This window comes from Chiloscyllium plagiosum, unplaced genomic scaffold (genome assembly GCF_037043375.1).
Source record: "Chiloscyllium plagiosum isolate Xiang-an unplaced genomic scaffold, Cpla_swu_hap1 HiC_scaffold_36, whole genome shotgun sequence".
Taxonomy (NCBI): domain Eukaryota; kingdom Metazoa; phylum Chordata; class Chondrichthyes; order Orectolobiformes; family Hemiscylliidae; genus Chiloscyllium; species Chiloscyllium plagiosum.
Window position 1 is genome coordinate 55,493,821 of NW_028270174.1, and position 23,166 is coordinate 55,516,986.

A 23,166-nucleotide genomic window follows, 5' to 3' on the forward strand; every position below is an offset into this window, starting at 1 on the left:
ATCAAATGCAGGAAACAAATAGTCTCACATGCAGTTCTCCAATCCAGGAGTAAAGAAAAACAAAAGACAATTCTGAGAGAAATCTCAGAGAGAGTGTGTAGCACCCGGGAGAGATTTACTGCCTTGGAACCCTGCTGAGACCCCAGCAATAACTGGTGAAAGGTATAACTAAGTCTCCTGGTTCTGTGAGAGTTTGACCATCACACCACAGGACCAGGCTGCGGCTGCAAGAACACAAGGAATGGACTGCATCTACACCGTCTATGGCTCTGTAGGTGTCTCCAAAAATGCCTAAACCCACCTAAGCCGTTTAATGCTGGACAGAAAAATGTCAAAGTTAAACATAAATAAATACAACGAAAAGATGCAGCAAGCCTGGTGAACAGACACAGACGGCCTCGTGAGTCCAGCAGTGCCTACCCTGCCAAAACACAGCAGATACATCGAGCTAGGTAAAAGCAATGACTGCAGATGCTGGAAACCAGATTCTTGATTAGTGGTGCTGGAAGAGCACAGCAGTTCAGGCAGCATCCGAGGCTCAGTAAAATCGACGTTTCGGGCAAAGGACACTTGCCCGAAACGTCGATTTTACTGCTCCTCTGATGCTGCCCGAACTGCTGTGCTCTTCCAGCACCACTAATCCAGATACATCGAACTTGTGAAGAGAAAACATTATCTCTGTCCCTCACCTCTATGTTTACAATTGGAGGTGTGCCATTAGCCCAATAATCAGCGATATCAAAATCCCACCCACACCAAGTATTATTGCGATATATCAGAGTTAACTGGAGTTGTTTGTTCAGTAACTGTGATTAATATCAGTCTTTCTGGACCTAACTGGGTCACTGGAGGACTTCCGTCTTCCATAATTAGGGACTTCTTTCAACTTGCTATGCCATAGTATTCGGGGTAGAGCCAACCTCAACAAGATTGGGATCAGCAGCTACACAGAAAGAGAGAGAAATCAGAGTCAGAATCTGAGAACATTAGAATGTTCCAACAATGGATTTGAATTTGACAATATTAGACAGGAATCTCCCAACAATGGATCAGAATCTGAGAACATTAGACAGGAATGTTCCAACAATGAGTAAGAGTTTAGCCTGGGGTCTTTACTTCCTTTCTCAGGATTGGCCATGGTTAGATTTGCGAATAGAAGCCGTATTGATGATTAGTCAAGTTGGTACTATCCAATCCTCGCTATTATTGGTGTTCCTGGTAAGTCTATCTCTCTCAATTCCATAAATGCTGCTGAATTGCATTGCTATTCTGGTTGATTATATTTAACAAATACGTAAACTTTCCGTCTCAAACGCCACTTCCTTCTCATGCATTTCCAAACTACTTAATCATAAATATCTGAGAAGGAATAAGACTGTTCAGAACGTTGAGTCTCCTATTTACCGTCAACTATTTTATGTCTCCATATTCTCTGTGATTAAACCTGCTGACGCCCACCTTCATAATATCCCCAATCTCCAGCTCTGCCTGAGTTCTGATGCTGATTTCAGCATCATCTAACCCTTCATTAACGACAGATTTTATGGTGTCAGTTCACTTCTGACCTCTCTGCCAGTTACAAATAGTTTGACCACAAACTTTTTCTTGTATCTACAGATACTTCACAACTGGAACTCTTAAACAGAGTAATAGGTTATGACTCTAAAAGGATTGTCTGAAATCCTACCACAGTCAATGACTAAATTTAAATTCCAATGACATAAATTGGAATGAAACCTAATTTCATGACAACCATAAACCATTCGGATTTCTTTTCTTATTTTATTGATAACGTTTGGTAAAGAAACCTAACATGTTTGCCCTGTCTGAACTAAGTGTCATCTCAGATCCCCAACAATATGGTTGCCTCCATTTTGCCTTGACAAATGGCCACGTGGTCAAGGGCAGTTAGGATGGACAACAAATGCTGCCCTTGCCAGTGATGCTGGCATCCGGGAAACAACAACATTAAAGGTGAAATAACCAAGGAACTGTGGAAGCTGGCGATCTGAAATAAAATTCTCCACGGTCTGAAAGAATGTTGGAGAATCTCAGAAGAAACACAAATAACGTTTCGAGTTCAGTGAACCTATCAAAACTGAATGCAACGGAGAAATAATATTATTATATCAGGGATGGTTGGAAGGGTGAGCAGGAGGTTTGTGTTGAGTGGATGATGTCCAGCAAGAGAGAGAGAGAGAGAGAGGAAAAGCAAGCAAATGTATTGCTGATGATGGACTGGAAAGAAAACAGAATGGGAAGTTATTCTAACATTTCCCCTTTTCACAGTTTCCTGAATATCATATTTATTACGGCATGTCCCTGCTTACGTGAGTTATGTTCCTCTATCTCTCATCTCTTAGTGTGGTGATCAACTCCATCAGCAATACTTTTAGTCGCTGAGATATAGAGAAACATAATGTTCCATTGTCAACTGCTTCTTTGGAGAGAGGAACTGTTACTGTGCCACTGTGTGGATATGTAAGAGCTTTCTCAGCCAGGAAGCAAAACTGAGGAGACCGAGGCATTTTCAACACTGAATGGATGCACTATGGGTGTGGGGAATTGACTTGCTGCTGTCATCTAGAAAGGAGGCTCTGTGGATGGTGTTCTCAGGATTGTAATGTCAGCGACTGGTTTCATTCAGGGAGCCCCGAGGTTCTGGAGACCCCACTGTGAATACTGCATTTACAGTGTACATAGAATATAGCGCAGCACAGGCCCTTTGGCCCTCGATGTTGCGCCGATCCAAGCCCACCTAACCTACACTCGCCCACTATCCTCCATATGCCTATCCAATGCCCGTTTAAATGCCCATAAAGAGGGAGAGTCCACCACTGCTACTGGCAGGGCATTCCATGAACTCACAACTCGCTGAGTAAAGAATCTACCCCTAACATCTGTCCTATACCTACCACCCCTTAATTTAAAGCTATGCCCCCTCGTAATAGCTGACTCCATACATGGAAAAAGTTTCTCGTGGTCAACCCTATCTAAACCCCTAATCATCTTGTACATCTCTATCAAGTCACCCCTAAACCTTCTTTTCTCCAATGAAAACAGCCCCAAGTGCCTCAGCCTTTCCTCATACGATCTTCCTACCATACCAGGCAACATCCTGGTAAACCTCCTCTGCACCCGTTCCAGTGCCTCCACATCCTTCCTATAGTATGGCTACCAAAACTGCACGCAATACTCCAGATGCGGCTGCACCAGAGTCTTACACAACTGCATCATGACCTCAGGACTCCGGAACTCAATTCCTCTACCAATAAAAGCCAGTACGCCATATGCCTTCTTCACTGCACTATTTACCTGAGTGGCAATTTTCAGAGATCTGTGTACATGGACACCAAGATCCCTCTGCTCATCCACACTACCAAGTATCTGACAATTAGCCCAGTACCCCATCTTTTTGTTACTCTTACCAAAGTGAATCACCTCACACTTACCTACATTGAACTCCATTTGCCACCTTTCTGCCCAGCTCTGCAGCTTATCTATATCCCGCTGTAACCTGACACATCCTTCCTCACTGGCAACAACTCCACCGACTTTCGTATCATCCGCAAACTTGCTCACCGAACCTTCTAGCCCCTCCTCCAGGTCATTTATAAAAATGACAAACAGCAATGGTCCCAAAACAGATCCTTGCGGAACACCGCTAATAACTGCACTCCAAGATGAACCTTTACCATCAACTACTACCCTCTGTCTTCTTCCAGCCAGCCAATTCCTAATCCAAACCTCCATCTCACCCTCAATGCCATACCTCCGTATTTTTTGCAGTAGCCTACCATGGGGAACATTATCAAACGCCTTACTAAAATCCATATACACCACATCTACCGCTTTACCCTCGTCCACCTCCTTAGTCACCTTCTCGAAGAATTCAATGTTTGTGAGGCACGACCTGCCCTTCACAAAACCATGCTGACGATGCTTGATCACATTATTCCTATCCAGATGTTCATAAATCCTATTCCTTACAATTCTCTCTAAGACGTTGCCCTCAACAGAAGTGAGACTCACCGGCCTATAGTTACTAAGGTTATCCCTACTCCCCCTCTTCAACAAAGGAACCACATTTGCTATCCTCCAGTCTTCTGGCACTATTCCTGTAGACAACAAGGACATAAAAATCAAGGCTAATGGCTCTGCAATCTCCTCCCTTGCTTCCCAGAGAATCCTAGGATAAATGCCATCAGGTTAGGGGACTTATCTATTTTCACCCTTTCCAGAATTTCCAACACCTCTTCCCTACATACCTCAAAGCCTTACATTCTAATTAATTGTGACTCAGTATTCACATCGGCAACAATGTCCTGTTCCTGAGTGAATACTGATGAAGCATATTCATTCAGTGTCTCCCAATCTCTTCAGCCTCCACACACCACTTCCACCACTATCCTTGACTGGACCTATTCCTACCTTAGTCATTCTTTTATTCCTGACATACCTATAGAAAGCCTTAGGGTTTTCCCTAATCCTACCAACTAAGGACATTTCATGTCCCCTCCTGGCTGCTCTTAGCTCTCTCTTCAGATCCTTCCTGGCTACCTTTTAACTCTCAATCGCCCCAATTGAACCTTCACGCGTCATCTTTACATAGGCCGTCCTCTTCCATTTAACAAGGGATTCCAATTCCTTATTAAACCACGGCTCCCTCACACAACCCTTTCCTCCCTGCCTGACAGGTACATACCTATCAAGGACACTCAATAGTTGCTCCTTGAACAAGCTCCACATATCAATTGCACCCTTGCCTTGAAGCCTACCTTTCCAAGTCGTGCCTCACCGCATCATAATTTCCCTGCCCCCAGATATAACTCTTGCTCTGCAGTGCACACTTATCCCTCTCCATCACTAGAGCAAAAGTCACCGAATTGTGGTCACTGTCCCCAAAGTGCTCACCTACCTCCAATTCTAACACCTGGCCTGGTTCGTTACCCAGAACCAAATCCAGTATGGCCTCACCTCTTGTTGGCCTGTCTAAATATTGTGTCAGGAAACCCTCCTGCATACATTGGACAAACACCGACCTATCTAACGAACTCGAGCTATAGCTTTCCCAGTCAATATCTGGAAAGTTCGAGACCCCATAACAACCACCCTATTACTTTCACTCTTCTCCTGAATCATCCTCGCAATCCTTTCTTCTACATCTCTAGAACTATTAGGAGGCCTGTAGAAAACTCCTAACAGGGTGACCTCACCATTCCTATTCCTAACCTCAGTCCAAACTACCTCAGATGGCGAGTCTTCATCCATTGTCCTTTCCACCGCTGTAATACTATCTTTGACAAGCAATGCCACACCTCCCCCTCTTTTACCCCCACCTCTGACCCTACTAAAAAATTTAAACCCTGGAACCTGCAACAGCCAATCCTGTCCCTGTTCTACCCAAGTCTCCGTAATAGCTACAACATCGAAATCCCAGGTACCAAGCGGCAAGTTCACCTACCTTATTTCGTATACTTCTTGCATTGAAGTATACACACTTCAAGCCACTTTCCTGTTTACAGGCACCCTCCTTTGAGATTGATGCCATGTTCCTAACCTCCCTACACTCCAGGTCCTGCACCCTAAAGCTACAGTCTAGGTTCCCATGCCCTTGCAGAGTTAGTCTAAACCCCCCACCTCCCCCCCCCCCAAAGAGCACTGGCAAACCTCCCCCCAAGGATACTGGTGCTCCTCAGGTTCAGGTGTAGACCATCCTGTTTATAGAGGTCCCACCTTCCCCAGAAAGAACCCCAGTTATCCAGATACCGGAATCCCTCCCTCCTGCACCATCGCTGTAGCCACGCATTTAACTGTTCTCTCTCCCTATTCCTTGACCCTCTATCACGTGGCACGGGTAACAAACCAGAAACAACAACTCTGTTTGTTCTAACTCTGAGCTTCCAACCTAGCTCCCTGAAAGCCTGCCTAACACCCTCAGCCCTCCTCCTACCTATGTCGTTGGTGCCAATGTGGACCACGACTTCGGGCTGCTCCCCCTCCCCCTTAATGACCCGAAAAACATGATCAGAGACGTCACGTACCCTTGCACCTGGGAGGCAACATACCAAACGTGAGTCTCTCTCGCCCCCACAAAACCGCCTATCTGTGCCCCGAACTATCGAATCCCCAATTACTATTGCTCTGCTCTTCTCCACCCTTCCCTTCTGAGCAACGGGGACAGGCTCCGTGCCAGAGGCCTGAACCCCATTGCTTACCCCTGGTAAGTCATTTCCCCCACAAGAATCCAAAACGGTATACTTGTTCTTGAGGGGAACGGCCGCAGGGGGTCCTTGCACTGGCTGCGTCCTCCCAGTCCCCCTCACTGTTACCCATCTGTCTGCAATAGTTGGAGTTACTACTTCCCTAAAGCTCCGATCTATGACCCCCTCTGCCTCCCGAATGATCCTCAGTTCATCCAACTCCAGCTCCAGTTGCCTAACACTGTCTTGGAGGAGCTGGAGATGGGTGCACTTCCTGCAAGTGTAATCAGCAGGGACGATCATGGCATCCTTCACCTCAAACATGTTGCAAGAGGAACATTGCACTGCCTTCACTGCCATCCCTGTAAAAGTAACCTTTAAAAAATACTAGGTCTAAACAATAGAACAAGCAAAAAACTTACCCACGTAAGCTTGCTCTACACCAGCTTCCGGGTCCACTCCGCGCTTTTAAAAAAAAATAAACTTGCAAATTTAAACCGTTAAACAAACGTCACCGAGCCTTCAAACAGCCACTGCCAAACAGCCCTTACCTGCTCTGCTGAGAGAGTGAGCAGGATAATCATCATAACTTTATCAGAGGGATGTCACACCTACCGAATGTGAATTAGTTTGAGGAGGTCGCTTAATTCGGTTTGCAGCAAGGCCTTTGACAACGCTCCACATGGGAAACTGAAAAATAAAGTAAAATCCCATGGAATCAAGGATAACTTGACAAATTACAACTAAAATTGTCTCAGTGGCAGAAGTCAGAGGGTGGTGGGAGAAGGCTGTTTGTGTGACTGGTGACCAGTGTCCCTGGTGTACCACAGGGATTGGTGCTGTGTCCCTTATTGTTTGTGGTATTCATAAATGGTGCAGATGTGAATGGAGGGGAGTGGGTGAAGGGGTGGGGATTGTGATAAGTAAGTTTGTGTTTGCCTGGTTGGTTGGTAGTGAAGAGAAAGGTCTTATGTTACAGAAAGATACACATAGATTGGTCAGATGGGCAGATCAATGGCAGATAGAACGTAAACCTAATAAATATGATGTGATAAACTTTGGAAGAAGGAACCAGATGGGGAGGACTCAATGAATGGCAGCACGCTAGGAAGCTCAGAGGGTGCTTCTCCACGCATCCCTGAATGTGACTGGACAGGGTAATGGTTTAGTTAAGAAGTGGACCTTGGGTGCAGCAATTATTAAACGGGGCGTAGATTATAAGAGTTGTACGCGGCTTTGGTGAGGCCAATATGGAGTACTGTGTGCAATTCTGGGAGCCACATTACAGTAAGGACGTGATGGTACTGGAGGGTGTGCTAAGGAGATTCACCAGGATGTTCCCTGGGTTGGAACATATCAGCCATGGAGAGAGCTCGGGTTGCTTAGTTTGGAGCAGAGGAGGCTGACGGGGATGTGATTCAGAAGGACAGGATGATGAGGGGCATGGAGAGGGTGGATAGACAGCAGCTGTTCCTTTTAGTCAGACGGCCAAGAACAAGGGAGCCCACTTTAAAAGTGAAGGGTTTGAGGTTTAGTGAGGATTTAAAGATAGTTTTCTTTCACCCAGAAGGTGTTGAGGTCCGGAATTTAATTCCTGAGAGGAGAGTTATCACGAGAGTTATCCTCACTGCCATTAAAAAGTGCTTGGACGAGCAATTGGAAGTGTCATAATATTCCAGGCTATGGGCCTGGTGTAGAAAAGTGGGACTACTGTAGATCGTGCTGTATTTCTGACAGTACAGAATATATACTCCTGTGAGTGTATGGCTGTGCAAGGACAGTCATTGAACAGCGTAAGGCAGGAATTGATGGATTTCTGAAGAGTATATTCACAAGAGTTATAAGAGTGAACTGTAATAGTTGTCAAATTATGCCAATGTGAGTAGTATGAGAAAACAATTGCAGCTTCCTTACAATCTGAATCCAGAGAATGGAGAATGGGGAACAGGGAAATGGCAGAACTATGAAGCCACTACCTCAGCTCTGTCTTCACAGAACTTTCTATCAATACTAGGAAAACGAAGTCTGGTGTGGAAAATAATATAGTACATGGAACATAGAACATAGTAAGTACATGGTTTTGAAGAAATTGTTGGGAGTGAAAGTAATGGTCATAGACAACACTAATATAGATTTATGAAATGGAAATTATGTTTGAGAAGCAGACTGGGAGACAAATGAAACAGAAGCAATCGGTGTAAAACATTTGCATTTTTAGAAAAAACATTCGTAAAGCTCCAAGCCCAATTTACAAAAAACTAAATCTTAGTGGACTGGGGTGAAAATATGGCCATGTTTCTAGAATTGGACAGCTGGCAGGAAACAGGGAATATAAATAAACAGACTCGTCAAGCAACAGCCTGACATTATGTGAAAGGTACAATTCTGTGAGTATGACCATGTCCCAGACACCGCATTAACTTCCCCAGATATCTCCTGTCTCATCAGCAGGACAGACACAGCACAAGTGGCGGTACAGTGGGAGACAGTTGGAAGGGAATTGCTCTGGGAGTCCTCAACAGTGACTCTATATCCCATGAAGTCTCATGGCGTTAGTTTACACATGGGAAAGGAAACCTCCTGCTGATTACCATGCACCAGCCTCTCTCAACTGATGAATCAGTACTCCTCCTTGCTGAACAAAACTTGGAGGAAGCACTGAGGGTGGCAAGGGCGCAAAATGTACTCTGTGTGGGGGATTTCAATGTCCACTACCAAGAGTAGCTCTGCAGCAGCATTACTGATGGAGTTGGTCGGGTCCTAAAAGATATAACTGCTCAACTGGGTATACAGCAGGTGGTGAAGGAACCAACATGAGGAAAATACATACTTGACCACAGCCTTACTAATCTGTCAGTTGCAGAAGTATCTGTCCATGACAGTATCGGTAAGAGTGACCACGCATAGCCATTGTGGAGACAAAGTCCCACCTTCTCATTGAGAATAACCTCCATCATTTTGGGTTGTACTATCACGGTGCTAAATGGGACAGACTTCAAGCAGATCTAGCAGCTCAAGTCTGGGTTTCCAAAAGCTGCTGCGGGTCAGCAATAGCAGCAGAATTGTACTCCAGCACGACCACATGACCTGGCATATCGCCCTCACAACAATTACCATCAAGCCAGAGGATCAACCTTGGATCAATGGAGTGTGCAGGAGGGCAGGAGCAGCACCAGGCATAACTGAAAATGAGGTGTCAGCCTGGTGAAGCCACCAAACATGACTACCTGTGCGCCAAACAACATAAGCAGTAAGTGATAGACAGAGCTTAGTGATCCCACAAGCAACGGTTCAGATCTCTGCTGTCCTTCCACTTCGAGTTGAGAATAGTTATGGACAATTAGACAAGTCATTGAAGGAGATGATTCCACAAATATCCCCATCCTTAATGATGGAAGAGCCCAGCACTTCAGTGTATACGATAAGGCTGATGCATTCGCAACAATCTTCAGTCAGAAGTGCTGAGTGGATGATCCATCTCGGCCTCCTCCAGTTGTCCTCAGCAATTCAGCTCCCAGTCATCAGCCAATTTTATTCAGTCCACGCGATATCCAGATTCAGTTGGAGACACTGGATACTCCAAAGCGTACATACCCTGACAACATTCTGGCAATAGTACTGACAACTTGTGCTCCAGACCTTGTCACTGCCCTAACTAAGCTGTTCCAATATCGTGACACCAATGACATTGCCCCGATTATGTGGAAAATTACCCAAGTATCTCCGATACATAAAAAGCAGAACAAATCCAACCCGGCCAATTACCAAACCCATCAGTAAAGTGGTGGAAGGTCTCAGTGCTTTCAAGCAGCACCTGCTCAGCAATACCCTGGTCAATGACACTCAGTTTGGGCTCCACCCGGGCCACTCAGCTCCTGACCTCATTACCTTGGGTTCAAACATGGACAAAAGAACTGAATTCCAGAGGTGGGGTGAGAGTGACAGCCCTTTAAAATAAGGCTGCCTTCGACCAATTGTGGTATCAAGGGGCCTAAACAAAACTGGAATCAATGGGTATCCGGGGCAAACTCCCCGCTGGTTAGAACCATACCTGACACTTAGCAAGATGGTCATGGTTGATAAAGGTCAATCACTCCAGCTCCAGGACAAGTCTGTAGGGGTCCCTTGGGCAGTGGTCTAGGTCCAAACATCTTTGAGGCTGCTTCACCAATGACCTTCCCTCCATTTTAGGGTCAGAAGTGAGATGTTTGCCAATGATTGCACAATGCTCAGCAACATTTGTGGCTCCTCAGATATTGAAGCAATCCATGTCTAAATGCGACAAGATCTGGACAGTATCCAGGCTGACAACTGGCAAGTAATATTCAGGCCACACAAATGCCAGACCGTGACCATCTCCACTAAAATATAATCTAACCACTTCTTCTTGGCGTTCAATGGTATTACCATCACTGAATCCACAGTGGACTGCAGCGGTTCAACAATGCAGCTCACCACCAACCTCTCAGGAGGCAACCAGGGACAGGCAATAAATGCTGGCCCAGCCAGTCACACCCAGATTCACGATTTTTTAAAAAAGAATTAACAGTGTAAGGTTGCTTAGACATCATAGTGATCGGTGCTCAGGCCCCAGCTGTTCACAACAGCCATTAAACATTTGGTTGCTGGAATCAAATACAACATATCCTAACCTGCTGACAGAACTAAAGGATGTTGGATTGTGAGTGGGTGAAGAGGTTGTAAAAAGCTTCAAGGTGACTAAGACGAGTAGAGTGAATGGACAAATATTTTGCAGATGGAGAGCAAGGTGTGTAGAGGTGACGGTGTGCCCTTCGTTGGGAACAATAGACTGGAAGCATATCGTTTGAAAAGGGATTGTTTGGAACATGTTGATCTACAAAGGGACGCATGCACCTTTTTGTTGTTTCCTTCTGCGCAGCCCTCCAAGGTCCCTGCAGCGCAGTGAGGTCTGAACCCACAAGGCAATACTGGGAATGAAATTGGCACGCTGACCAGTGCACATAGACCCTCCAAGTGAGTAGCTGTAACATTGCAAAGGATCATTGAAAAGTGACATTTCCAGAACAGCACCATCTCCACATGGGGACCTATCAGAAACCACACTGAACAGATTATTTCTGTGCTGCTTGACAGCTCCGTCAAAAATAACTCCCACCAATTTGACTGTCGTGATGGAACTGAAGGGGTGGTGAATGGTCAAATTGTAGTTACTCCCCTCTTAGGGGATTGGATATAGTTGAATAATTTTCCACATTGCCAGAGAGATGTCAGAGTTGGTGCTGGAATGAAACCGCTTCCCCAGAGACACGGCTTGTTGTGCAGCACAAGTCTTCAGTCCTATTGCAGGAATGGGGTCAGGACCCATTGCCCTTGTCGTATCTACGGTGTTCAGCTGTTTCTTCATGTCACCTGCAGCAAATAAAATTGGTTGAAGACTGGCAAAACTGATTCTGTGGGCATCATGGCGAGGGTGAGGTGGATCATCAGTTCCACACTTCTGGCTGAGGATGGTGCAGATATGACATCCTGGTCTTTCACACTGAGGTGCAGGGCTGTTCGATTATTTAGGATGGCGATATTTGTGGGGCCCTTTCCTCCAGTCATTTGTTTAATCGTCCATCACCATTTATAACTGAATGTGTCAGGATAGCGGAGCTTTGATCACATCTGTTGGTTAATGCGGTAACTTTAATGAGACATGATTTCCCATGCAGAAAGCTACGTTGTCTACTCCGATCAGCCCTTGCCTTCCCAAATGTATGCAAATGGTATTCCTCAGAATCCCTTCCAACAACTTACGCATCACTGACATCATGCTAACCAGCCTATAGTTCCCCGGCTTTTTGGGTCACTGTTTCCGTTTCTAGTCCCACTCCTCCACTGCTCACAACAGATGTTAAATGTAACCAGGTCGGTGATATGGCCGATGATATCGGTCTCAGACTGGGTCAGGGTCAGTTTTAGGAACAAGTCCGGCTAGTTTCTTCAATCTGCTAAAACAACACGTTTATGATCCAGAGCAATGTTACTCAAACAATGTTAGAAAGACGAATGGCAAACTGTTTGGGTATTGCAACTATATCATCAATATTTCCCTTTCTAAAACTGCTGACACACACACACAAAATCTCTGCAATTTTAACTTGAAAGAACTTGGTCCAAATATTATTGGAACTCATGACAAAGGAAAAATTGTGAGATTGTCCAAAACGTTATTCTGCGTCTGAAGATATTGTACTCACACAAGCTGCTAGCAATGGGATTTCATCCGGGGAGAGTTTGGATTTGGCTGAATTCCCTTTGCTTTAGGCAGTGAGTAGATTCCAGTGAATTCTGGTCAGGGATCATCCAAAGGGTAGCACGGTGGTTAGCACTGCTGCCTCACAGCACCAGGGACTTGGGGTCGATTCCAGCCTTGGGTGACTGTCTGTGTGGAGTTTGCACATTCTCCCCTTGTCTGTGTGAGCTTCTCATGGGTGATCCAGTTTCCTACCACAAATTGTGTAGGTTCGGTGCATTGGTCATGCTAAATTGTCCGTAATGTTCAGGGATTTCTAGGTTATGTGCAATAGTCAGGGGTAAATATAGGGAAATGGGTTGGGAAGGTTGGTATGGACTTGTTGGGTCAAAGGGCCTGTTTCAACACTGCAGGGATTCCATAAAAATAAGAATGGTAACGATGACTGTAGAGGTTGTGTTTTAGCTCGCACACATTGCTGTGATGAGGAACAATGAAGGAGAGAGAGTGCAATAGGCCATTCCTTCTTAGGCAGATTACATTTTCTCCCTCTCTGAGTTGAATCACACAGTAATGTCATCCTCTCCCAAACTGGACCATGTGAGGTCTCCTTGTACATTGTCCAAACGATGTCTCCATCACATTCCCTGTTCCATGTAGGTGCATCATTGCTGCTGTCATACACAGAGCCATACCCTCAGCAGAAAATTGTCTCGGTCAATTTGAAGATATGTTTATATGTCCCTGCGTCATTAAAAAATAAAAATGTTAAATTTATTCATAATAACTGTGTTAAACTGAATGCATTTTTAAAAGAAATACAGACATTGCTGGAAAGGCTCGCCAGGTCTCTCAGTACCCAGATGCTGCAGTTGTACCTGCCTCCACCACATCCTCTGGCAGCTCATTCCATCCGCACACCACCCTCTGTGTGAAATGGTGCCCTTTAGGCCTCCTCAAAAACTTTTCCCCTTACACTTTCCACCAATGCCCTCTAGTTTTGGACACCCCTAACCTGAGGAAAACACCCTGACTACTCACCCTATCCATGGCCATTTTGATTTTATAAACCTTTACTGCTGCAAAATGTGACCCCAATCAACACGAATGGCTGTACTTTCAGTCATCCCGGGCCTAAATTCTGAAATGCAATACTGACACCTCTTCCTTCTCCATCAAGTCACAATTCTAAATCCATTTCAATTAGTTTGTTCAGATGTATCCTGAGACACTTCTGTGGGCTTTACGCCTGGACCTTTGTGCCCGGAGCTAGGGACACTAGCATCACTCAGCAATACCCATAAAGCTGTAACAGTATTCTCGTGTGTTTTTGTTCTTCAGACTGTCCTGATATGCTGGGACATACCTCTGCAACAGGCAGGACTTGAATCCAGACCTTCTAGCCCAGAGCTAGGAACACTGCCACACAAGTTCAGGAATTGGAATCAAATCCAGAGCTCTGGCTCAGAGACAGGGACACTACCCACCACACTACCATACCCAGATTTTGGGTCATATTTTAGTGCCAACTTTCAGCTTGGTGTGGATTTATTATAATCAGGTTACCATTACTGAATTACAAACAACACTTTGTATTATTAAACAAATGCAAGATATTTGTCTCAACTGAAGGATATTGAGTATACGTGCTGTGCCATCGAAATTAACTATAAACATCTTTAATTGCTATTATCTATAGTCTGCAATATTAAGGAAAGAAATCGTGCAGACATACTCTGCCCAATGAAGGGTCTCAAATAGATATTTATTGCTGAAGACCAGAGACGAAGGAAGAGCTTAATTTCTGTCCCCAAAACACCGATCACTCTTACACAACTCTCACGTGCGACTCCCCTTTTCCTAAAACCATGAAATGACACCAGGCCGCTGATTACTGGCCAGTCTCTCCTCCCCACTGACTGTGTCTACAATCTATCCCTCCTCCCAATAACCATACAAGGCATACCAAGCTCAGGGTCTTTGTGAAAATCAAGGCCGGAGTGTGTAGGCATCCTGGAGACGGGTGGGCGTTTTAAAATTGAAGGGGGAGGGTAAGGTGACCGTAATATCACGCACTGGGCTGAGGGATGGCTGATGGAGTTTAGTTTGGATTAATGCGAGGTATTGGGTTTGGTAAATCAAACAACAGCAGGACCTATACAATTAAAAGTAGAGCCTTTGGCAGTGCTGTACTACAGAAACCTAGGCCGTCAGGTTTAATTCTTTAAAATTTGCATCTCCTATAGATAGCGTGGTTAAGAAGGTGTTTAACACACATGTCTTCATAGGACAGACCTTTGAGTATCGGAATTGGGACATCATGTTGTGGTTGTACAGGACATTGGTGAGACCTCTTCTGGAATATGTGTCCAGTCTGGTCACTCTGCCCGCTCATTCCATATGCACACCACCCCCTGGGTGAAAAAGCTGCCCCTTAGGTCACATTTAAATGTTTCCCCTCTCACCTTAAGCCTATGTCCTCTAGTTTTGGACTCCCAGTACCCTTAGAAAATACCTTGACTATTCACTTTGATATTACTGATGTTGATATTATTAAGCTGGAGAGGAATGAGAAGAGATTAACCTGGATGTTGCTGGGAAAGGAGGGAGTGAGCTATAAGGAGAGGCTGGATCGGCTGGGACTTTTTTCAATGAAGAATATGAGATTAAGCAGTAACTTTACAGAGGTTTATAAAATAATGATGGTTACAGAGAAGCTGAAGGGCTGATGTCTTTTCTCTAGAGTTGAGGATTCAAAACTGAGGCATTTTTAAGGTGCAAGGAAAAAAGATTTACGAAAGTCATGAGAGGTAATTATGTTAGACAGAAACTGGCTTGTATGTGGAATGAAATTCCAGAGCAAGTGGCGAAAGCAGGGGCAGTTACAACGTTTTTAAGGACATTTAGATCAGTCCACGGATAAGACATCAGTTTGGATGGTGCTGTGAGCAGCTGCCCTCTCCCTCCCCATCTCTGAATGTATCCCTGTTGGTTTTCACCCTCTGCCAATGCCTGTGCAGTGGCGTGTGGGGGCCAGCAGAGAGTGGCATGGCATCACTTTAAGCACCACAGAGACTGCCAGACATGCCCCACACAGAGACATACAGATACACACACGGGAATGGTTAGGGCACGACGTGAAGCTCATCTGATAACTTAAATGAAACATAAAGAAATGCTCAATTCGCCTCGTAAACTGTTAAAATATGAGTGACAGATCTGCCAAATTCCACTGTTTAAATAAAAACATCAATTTATTTTTTCACTCTGAGAGTGAACATTTTACATCAACTATTCACAACTCTGGGACCCTCTTTCTCTTAACTGCTTATTACCCGACTCCAGCTCTATAGCAATATACTGTATCTGGGTCTGCCATCCTCTCATACCACAGGTGCTTGTCAGCTCTCAGTTCAGACCAGTATTCCCTCTCTCTTGAAGGTACAGTACACACTTTCAACTTCATCACATTATACCCTGATAAATATCGATAAGTGGAGCCTATCCGGATTTCGTTTGCTCTGTGGTTTGTCAATATTTCATTTGCTCCGTCTGGTGTGTGTCAGGACTTTTATTGCTCCATTGACAGCATGTCATTATTCGACTTTGTCCATAGGAATATATCAGTATTTCACTTGCTCACACTCGTGTATGTGGGGAAGGATTTCAGTTGTTTCATGGGGACTGTGACGCTACAACAATCTCAATGTTTGTAGATGGCACCGAACCTGGAAGAACTCTGAAGTCTATGGAGGACAGTGTGGAACTCTAACAGGACAATCACACGTTGGTGTAGTGTTCAGGTTTATGGCAGATGGGGATCAATGCAGAGCAGTTTGAGGTGATACACTTTGGTAGGAAAGACAATGAAATACAGTTTAACACAGGCTGTGCCATGATAAAGGGGGTGCAGGAGCAGAGAGTCCTGGGTGTATATGAGCACAGATTGTTGAAGATATCAGGACAGATGGGGATAACAGTAACTATCACAGATTAGTTTCAGTATCTGAGCTGTTTACAGGGGGAGGTGTAGGAGGGACTCTCCGTACTCCCTTTCTGGGGGAGGAGACGATGTGTTGTGAGCCCACCCTCCTGCCCACCAAGACCGTGGAGATTCCATTTGTATCAGCTCAACACAAAAGGGACATGGCATCAGGGCCACGGCTTCTAAGTTGTGCCGGGGGGAAACGGAGCTGCCAGTGGGTTTAAAGTGAGAATTGCCCTTCACTGAACATTGCTCCTTACTGTGGGACGTGGATGTTTCAGAATCTCCACACGAGGCGTCCCCGTCCTCTCCGGCTCCGACCACGGTCCTCCCCACATGGCGGGGGGTGGGGGGGAGGGAACGGATATCGGGCACTCCACCACCCGGATAGGCCCTTCCTGTCCTATTCCAGGCTGTTTCTCCTGGAATGGGAGAAAGGGAGGGAGAGAGTGAGGGTGGGAGTGGGTGGCCCTGCTGTTAGTGTTAGTGTAGGTGGGGAGGGGGTCATGGTGAGGTGTCCAGAGGGAGTCAGTCCACAGTGTTGTATCCATGCAGTGTTATTAATGTGGGGGGGGGGGGGGGTAAAGTGGAGGGAGGGAGAGAGAGAGAGAGAGACAGAGACAGAGACGGAAAAGGGGAAGGTGCTGCATGCAGCAGTGAGAGTGGTGGAGCATGAACCTTGTTTGGGGGTCGGTGCTATAACAGATATACAGTGTGTGTGAGGGAGCAGAGAGAATACGGTGACCCTTATCCTGACAGAGTGGGGAAGGTTATTGATTCTTGTCCTCGATTGCTGGGCATTTCTTCAGACCACAGATACTGCACTGAGCTGGGTGAGGAGCTCAGACCATGCTCGGTGGGTCTGGTGGTGTGGCCCCCTCTGGGAAGAGAATGGTCCCCCTCTGTACTAGCCCATCCACCAGGACCTCCTGTGTAATTGCCCCTTATCTGTCATGCTCGTGGTAAACTGTGCAGGGCAGCACCTTATTGAGAAGGCTCAACCGTGTCCCAATTAGCCTTTTAAAGATGGCACCAGTGTCTGGGATCACGGAATATCCAGGGGCACCCAGGAGATGGTGAGTACCTACAGTCATGATGGGTGGGAGTATCAGGCTGGTATTGAATGAGAGGGATACCATGGGGTGGGGTGGGTGGTTAATGAGGTGAGTTCGATAAGATAGCATCAGGAAACTAGCTGAGCCTCATGTGGACGATCCCTCTGTCATACTCAAGGAAAATTAAACAAAGATAAATTATTGTTAGAATCTTCCCAATGAGTCATAGATTCAATTGAAACAAATTCCAGTTACAAAGATGCAGAACAAATGCTCATCGATATTTAAACAGATTCCCCGGCCATCTCTCTCTGGCAGTGATGTTCACACCCACAGCACCCCCTTGTCAGGGCACAATGGAGATATGGAGCTGTAAATGGGGGTAGCTGCACAACCTGTCACTCCCAGCATGGGCTGCGAGTTTCCCCACGCTGGGCAGGGATCCAACGCAGTGTTACTGAGGAATGCACTGGGGTGGTGTACACAGTCCTACATGCTGGGAGGGTGAATGCTCCTGGTTTACAGATCAATGCACTGGGGTGGTGTACACAGTCCTACATGCTGGGAGCGTAACTGCTCCTGGTTTACAGATCAATGTACTGGGGTGGGGTACATAGCCCTACATGATGGGAGTGTAACTGTTCCTGGTTTACAGACTAATGCTCTGGGGTGGTGTACACAGCTCTCCATGCTGGGAGGGTAACTGCTCCTGGGTTACAGATCAATGCACTGGGGTGGTGTACAAAGCATTACATGCTGGGAGGGTAACTGCTCCTGGTTGACAGATCAATGCACTGGGGTGGTGTACACAGTCCGACATGCTGGGAGGGTAACTACTCCTGGTTTACAGATCAATGCAATGGGGTGGTGTACACAGTCCGACATGCTGGGAGGGTAACTACTCCTGGTTTACAGATCAATGCACTGGGGTGGTGTACACAGTCCGACATGCTGGGAAGGTAACTGCTCCTGTTTTGCAAATTAATTCACGGTTGATCACTGCTCAGGTCACTGCTGGTCAGTCATTCTGGTTGAGGTTTATAGATACTGCAATGATGTGGTCTGCACAGCTCCCCGTGCTGGATAGATATCTAGTCCGGCTTTATAGATCAATGCATTGCTGTGGTCTGCGCAGTGTTCCACTCTGGACTGATTACTGGATTGTACTGAGCAGGACATTGGACTGGTCTGCACAATATTCCACGGTGAACAGATATCTCCTCTGGGTTGATGGTGTCTGGGCTGGTTCTATGAGGTGGATTGCGAATGTGGTATATTGAGCCATTTCAGCTGATCTGGCAATGCCTTTAGTTCCCATTCCTGTGATTGGATCCTCCGTCTCTCACCCCATTCACGTTAAAGTGTGTCCAGGCACAGGACATCATGGTAGTGGGGTGGGTAGGGGGGAAAGCTGATGGACAGGTCAAGGAGTTCCCCGGAACGTTCTGTCCCCGACATTCTATAACTGTCATTCCCCGGAACGTTCTGTCCCTGACATTGTTTGTAAACGGCCGGATGTCAGAGAAATGAACAAACGATAACATCCCGAGGGAAGAGATCCCGTTCCAGGGAGAAGGAGACACTGTTCCGAAGGCCCTTCAGGCAGTTAAAGGGAGGAATACGTTTTCCCTGCGTGTACATTTCTTCACGACACAGGATCGACTACAATTTAGATCAAAATACAGAAATTCCCAAACTCGGTTTGTCTTCAGGAAACTGGGAGAGAATCCTTCTGGACAGCAAAGTTTCCACCCTCCGTATTAGGAACTGGGAAGGAGTGACCTGTGTCTGCTCTCGAGTGATCGAGTGTGTGGGAATGTTCTAGAAACCATCTGTCCTTATGGATGTGTCTCTGTGTGTTTGGGGAGGGAGGGTTTCTTGTGGTTATGTCACATTTTTGTCAGTAATTCCAACCTTCCCATTTGTTATTCCAGCTCCAATTATTTTAATAAATCCCTGAATACAGGGACACCTTTGAAAATCTCACTGGGTCCCCGATCAAACGGGTCCCTTTGCCTCCAGGCTGATGGATAATGGGTTTGTTTTCCTTCCTCACAGTTAACGTAGTGACCATCTACGTCCTGCTTTATAAAGATTGTGGATTGTCTCCATGTGTCAGACGTTACCTGGGGGCCATGGCAACGGCGGATCTCCTGGTCATTATCCTCGACCTGATCCTGAGACACATTCCCATTGTTTATTGGGAACAGTTTGATTTCCTGTACTCCGTCCCCGTGTGTAATATCCACGCCGTCCTGCTTTATGCAGCCACTGACTGCTCTGTCTGGTTCACCGTCACTTTCACCTTTGATCGGTTTGTGGCCATTTGTTGCCAGAAGCTGAAAAGTAAATATTGCAGTGAGAAAACGGCGGCTGTGGTTCTGGGAGCAGTGACTGTGCTGAGCTGTTTAAAGAACATTTCCTGGTATTTTATGCTCAAGGCTTGGTATCGGCTGGGGAACGTCCCCTGGTTTTGTGATGTAACAGGCGCTGTTGTATTCTCCAGTGTTTGGGTCACAATCGAGTTCCTCCACCACGTTCTAACCTCGTGTGTCCCATTTCTCCTGATTCTGCTGCTCAATGTTCTCACCGTCAGACACATTTTAGTGACCAGCAGAGCCCGCAGGAGACTCCGCGCTCACACCAATGGGGACGCTCAGTCTGACACTGAAATGAGAAACCGAAAAAAATCCATCATTTTACTGTTTGTGATCTCTGCCAATTTCATCCTGTTATGGTCAATGTTAATGCTGTTTTCTCTGTGGAACCGGATGTGGTATTTTGGGTATCGGTCTGTGTATCTCCATCCCTTTGTGCAGGAATTGGGCTTCATGCTGCAGCTCCTCAGTTGCTGCACAAACACCGCGATTTATGCCGTGACCCAGACTAAGTTCAGGCAGCAGCTGAAGAATGTGCTGAAATGTCCCTTCAACCAAATCCATCCATCCATCAAATTCCCTCATTAATCAATCCATCCGGGATTTTCTCATTTCAGTTCAGTGTTTCAGGGATGGAGCAATCTGTCGCTATGGTAACAGACTGAGGGTAGCGCTGGTTTGTCTATCCTTATCCACCAGGGGGGTTACAGGGAAACATCTCAATGTTTCTCACAACTCAGGGGCCAGTGAGAAAAGGCACCATCCCACTGACTGTATCCATCACTTCCATTTGTAAACAATAAAAATGTTGATTAAAGCGTGCCGAGCAGCAGAGTGAACAATGTTGTTGTGTGTCTTTGTGTTGGAGAATCTGAGCTGGAGAGAGACAGACTCAGCCCCAAGTCCTGGTCCTTAGGGAAGGGGAGAGCACCGCGCCCTCAGCTCAGGAGCAGGGTTTAACTCCCTCTGTCCTTACTTTCACCTCTGGGTCTCTCACTCCAACTTGGCTATCAGCAGAATTCACCTTGCTCCCTTTGTCCCTCTCCCTCCATATATCCCTCCCACTCTCACACAGCACTGCTATTTCTCTCTCCTTTTCCCATTTACACACTCAATTCCACTGTCCTTGCCTTCCCCAATCTCATTCACTCTCTCTCCATCATGCGATCATAACCTCCCAATGTTACTGTCTTCCTCGAATCCTTCGGTGCTGGGGGAACAGAAGAGAGTTGTCGATCTTCAGGCCGATGTTAGGGAACAGAGATTGGGACTGCATGTCAGGCCATTGCTCGAGCAACAGTATGGAGCTTGGGCCAAACGCCATTGCTCAGGGACATAGTGGGTGTGAGAACACGAGCCGTTACTAGGGGGTAACAGGTGGAGTGGCACCGTAGACTGTGGCTGAAACTGGTAAAACAGGATATCACAAACAGAACACATTGTGTGGACCATACTGTCTGTTACTCAGGGAATAGAATGGGGATGGGGTTAAAGGCTATTTAGAGGGGATCAACTGGGTCGGTGTTCACAGGCAGGAGCTCAGTTTAAAGTGTGTGAGGGGTGTGATGGTGGGAGATTGCGTGGGCGTGTGAGCGTGATGCTGGGGGAGTGTGAAGGGGAGTGAACGGGACAATGGGAGTGAGCGAGGGAGTGAGTCTGATGGTGGGGGAATGTGTGTGGGATTGAGCATGACGGTGGCAGTGGTGTGGGGCAGTGTGTGTGATAGTGGTGGAATGTGTGGGGGTGGGGGTGAGCGTGACGGTGGTGACAGTATGGGGCACTGTGTGAAAGGGTAGTAGAGTGTGTGGGGATGAGCGTGACGGTGAGTTTGGTGTGGGGCAGTGTGTGTGATGGTGGTGGAATGTGTGGGGAGAGCGGGACTGTGAGGGTGGTGTGGGACAGTGTGTGAGAGGGTGGTCGGGTGAGTGGGGGTGAGCGTGACGGTGTGGGTGGTTTGGGGCAGTGTGTGAGATAATGGTGGAGAGTGTGGGGGTGAGCGTTACGGTGTGGGTGTGGTGGCGCAGTGTGTGTGAGGGTGGTGGAGTGTGTGGTGGTGAGCGTGACGGTGTGGGTGGCGTGGGGCAGTGTGTGTGATGGTGGTGGAGTGTGTGTGGGTGAACGTAATAGTGGGGATGTTGTGGGACAGTGCGTGTGGTCGTGGTGGAATGTGCGGGTGTGAACGTGGCAGTGAGTGTGGTGTGGGCCTCTGTGTGTGAGGGTAGTGAGAGTGTGGGGGTGAGAGCGACGGTGGGGTAGGCTTGGGACAGAGTGTGTGAGGGAAGTGGAATGTGTGGGGGTGAGCGTGACGGTGTGGGTGGTGTGGGGCAGTGTGTGTGAGGGTGGTGGAGTGTTTGGGTGTAAGGGTGGTGTGGGTCAGAGTGTGGGATGTTGGTGGAGTGTTTGGGGTGAGCGTGACTGTGGGAGTGGTTTGGGGCAGTGTGTGAGACTGTGGTGGAGTTTGTGGGTGTGAGCATAACGGTGGGGGTGGTGTGGGGCAGTGTGTGTGATAGTGGTGGAATGTGTAGAGGGGAGCGTGATGGTGGGGGTGGTGTGAGGCAGTGTGTGTGAAGGTTGTGGAGAGTGTGGGTGTGAGCGTGACTGTGAGGGTGGTGGGGGGCACGGTGTGTGATGGTGGTGGAGTGTGTGGAGGTGAGCATGACGGTGAGGGTGGTGTGGAGCAGTGCGTGAGATGGTGGTGGAGGGTGTGGGCGTGAGCGTGCCGGTGTGCGTGGCGTGCGGCAATGTGTGAGATAATGGTGGAGTGTGTGGGGGTGAGTGTGACGGTGAGGGTGGTGTGGCACAGTGTGTATGATGGTGGTGGAGTGTGTGGAGGTGAGCGTGACAGTGGGGGTGGTGTGGGGCACGGTGTGTGAGGGTGGTGGAGCATGTGGGGGTGAGTGTGACGGTGAAGGTGGTGTGGGACATTGTGTATGATGGTGGTGGAGGGTGTGGGCGTGAGCGTGCTGGTGTGCGTGGCGTGGGGCAGTGTGTGAGGTAATGGTGGAGTGTGTGGGGGTGAGCTTGAGGGTGTGTGTGGTGTGGGGCAGTGTGTGTAATGGTGGTGGAGTGTATGGGGGAGAGCGTGACTGTGGGGGTGGTGTGGGGCAGTGGTGCGTGAGGTTGGTGGAGTGTGTGGGGGTGAGCGTGACAGTGGGGGTGGTGTGGGGCACGGTGTGTGAGGGTGGTGGAGTGTGTGGGTGTGAGCGTGACGGTGAGGGTGGTGTGGGACAGTGTGTATGATGGTGGTGCAGGGTGTGGTCGTGAGCGTGCCGGTGTGCATAGCATGGGGCAGTGTGTGAGGTAATGGTGGAGTGTGTGGGGGGTG

The 23,166-nt window shown here is 47.2% G+C and overlaps 1 long non-coding RNA gene across 3 annotated transcripts in view; it reads right to left on the bottom strand.

Annotated features, from left to right (window-relative positions):
* Window positions 1-617: 617 nt before the first annotated feature.
* The window catches only part of LOC148139962 (uncharacterized), an 86,694-nt gene continuing 64,145 nt past the window's right edge, over window positions 618-23,166 (bottom strand). For 2 of the 3 annotated variants that reach the window (XR_015753262.1, XR_015753260.1), the window contains exons 5-7: window positions 12,007-12,178; window positions 6,819-6,893; window positions 618-943 (exon numbers count right to left, since the gene is read on the bottom strand). This is a non-coding gene — a long non-coding RNA (uncharacterized LOC148139962). The remainder of the gene's footprint in view (window positions 944-6,818; window positions 6,894-12,006; window positions 12,179-23,166) is intronic. The other variant, XR_015753261.1, reaches the window with a different exon arrangement.